The sequence below is a fragment of the Aplysia californica genome, unplaced genomic scaffold, assembly GCF_000002075.1.
Source record: "Aplysia californica isolate F4 #8 unplaced genomic scaffold, AplCal3.0 scaffold00323, whole genome shotgun sequence".
Classification (NCBI taxonomy): domain Eukaryota; kingdom Metazoa; phylum Mollusca; class Gastropoda; order Aplysiida; family Aplysiidae; genus Aplysia; species Aplysia californica.
The window spans coordinates 127,551-130,417 of record NW_004797593.1 but is presented as its reverse complement, the minus strand read 5'-3'; positions in this window follow the sequence as shown (position 1 = coordinate 130,417).

The window sequence follows — 2,867 nt, the reverse complement described above, 5'->3', positions numbered from 1 at the left end:
CACCGTACACTTCTCTACCATAGAGTGAAGTGTCGGTGGTCTCCCTCTCGTGTCCCTGGTCCTCCGTCTCGTGTCCATGGTCCTCCATGGTCCTCCGTCTCGTGTCCTTGGTCCTCCGTCTCGTGTCCCTGGTCCTCTACTACAACAATCCCTGACCCAGACATTTCTCACATTTCGCCTTGTTTGTTTGCAAATCTTGATTCAGAACTATTTATATATACATACATATTATAATATTATACTATACATAACATGTTAAAATAATATAACATCTGAATGCTGACCTCTCCTCTTGTCGAGTTTGTTGTTTCTTTATGTTCATGTGATCTTTTTACAGAAACTTGTAAGACATTATTCATATCTGTTTTCCTCATTTTGGGAAGGGGGGGCTGTTAGTGTTTTTCAGCGTTCGCAACTGCATTAGGTCATATAAGCGTGCGGGGCACATTATGCATTTTCAGTTGGTAGGGATTTTTGAATTTTGCACGGATGGCGGCCCAAGCCTTCTCTAAATCTGATCGATTTTGGACCCCCAAGGAATCTTTGACTTGCGCTACTTGCACAAGGAACCTCCGAGTCCGAGACTTTTCTCCCATATCCCAAGGACACTGCTCTGAGCCCCCTAACGGGCTGACCCAGGACCTTTCGGTTGTGAGTCCGAGATCCTAACCACTAGATGACCAACGGTATACCATACCTCAGCACTTCACGCCAAATATGGTCGGTTTTAAGCACAAGGGGGCTATCCCGAAAAATGCTGTTTTGAGAAAATCGAAGGTAAAGTTTTTGCCCCTTGTTCAGTTTCTTTAAAAGACAAGGAGAGTTTTCTCTATAACCAAACGAATATACACTCCAATGAAACCGAACTTCTCCTATAGGTAGGGCAATGCCTACTTTTGATGAAGGTCAATATTTCTGGAAACCCCCGAAATCTGGTTTAGCCTGCTTGTCCTTAAAAGCGACCATATGATGCCATGAATATGACGTGACTTACTACCAGCGGGTGGTTGGCGGGTGCTCTGGTGGGGTTTGCTCCTTCTTTCCTATCAAGCATCTATCTTCCTTATACATCTCCCCTCCTTGTTATTTTTGTTTTTGTTTTTTTGGGGGGAGGGGTTGATACTCTCGTGTAACACCTCTAATCTTCGACACGTATATGACCTTATTGTGTTGCAAGTGCCGTAAAACTCTTACTAATACTGAAAAGACTTACTACCGCAGCACTCCATGCAGACCATACCATGCCATATCTCACCACACAATCCTTAGCCTATAGATGTGTGATATAGTATCCTAGATTGTTCACTCTGGCGTATTTCCGGTCCACTGCAGAGCGCGCCATATTTTGACTTTGGGCTAAATTAAAGAAAGGCCAGGAGGAAATACCGTTGCTTTTCATTTAAGGACAAGCGGGCTAATCTAGATTTCGGGGGTTTCCGGAAATCTTGACCTACACCAAAAGTGGGCATTGCCCTGCCTATAGGAGAAGTTTGGTTTCGTTTGTGTGTATACTTGTTTAGTTATAGAGAAAACTTTCATTGTTTTTTACTTTTAAAGACACTAAACAAGGTTCCAAAAACTTTTATCTTCGATTTTCTCAAAACAGCACATTTCGGGTTAGCCCCCTTGTGCTTCAAAGCGACCATATGTCACGTACACTCGACAGTAGTGACACTAGTGTTTGGCCCTTTATCGGAAATAAGGGCATGGCCCTCAGTGTAAACATTTCCCTGCTAAGTTACGACAGTGCGCTATCTAGGTGCACAAGTCTTTGGTCGTACCATGCAATGCAGCAGTGCCCCACCATTATATAACATGAATGTATCACACAAGCACGGAGGTCAACCAGGGCTGGTTTGGCTGCAGACTACATGACGTGTACAAAAGATCAAACGTCTGCGACGTCCTGTGCCCCGGGTTGTCGTTCTTGTATTTTTGCTATCAGCGGCAAGGGGAGATAAGGCGCTGGCCCGCGATGCTAACGTCGTGAGGAAAAGTGCCCGGGTTATCTACCCTTTGAGATAGAGCAGTCTGATCACTGGCGACAATTTGGCTCCTCCATAGACGTAGGCAAAGGGACAGACGGCGCTGAGGCAGCAAGTGCACCTTTATGTGATTGACTGTAAAATCATTTTGAATCTGTTACGCCCCAATTGACTCAACTTAAATCACATAGGAGGTGGGCTGCTTCGGCCTCACGTGTTAGGGTCAACACAGGGCTGAATGGAATACAACATCCCAGCAAGGGTACTCGATAAAATAATTTCCCCGCTCCGGAATCTTTAGTTTCAGTAAGAGTTTTACGGCATACAATAAGGTCATATTATAAGTGCCGAAGATTAGATCTAGAGGTGTTACATGAGAGTAACAAACATAAAAAGGAAGGAGGGGAGATATATTTTTATAGGGAAAAAAAAGAGCAAACCATACCAGAGCACCCTCCAACCACCCACTCCAGAATCTAGCTCGTGCTTTCTAGGTGAAACGGCAAAGATCCTAACCATTACGTCACAGGCGCCGGTCTCCCTGAAAGTGGAAAGAAATCTGCTGGCCGAGTGGAGAATTTCGTGGACCTATACCCCAATAATCCAAGTATCAGTATCTTGGGGCAACAATCACAGATGATGGAAGAAGTGAAAAAGAAATAGATCAAAACATAAGAACAGCAACTTCAAAAACAAGATTCAGCCAAATGTGCAAACTATTTAAATCCAGGCAACTATCTCTCACTTTAATTAACAAAGAAAATGCTGAAATACTACATCTTCCCCGTATTCCTATATGGCGCAGAGACCTGGACTTTGATGAGGAAAGAAAAAAACCCAGAATAAATGCGTTTGAGATGTTGTGCAACCGTAGAATGGCCA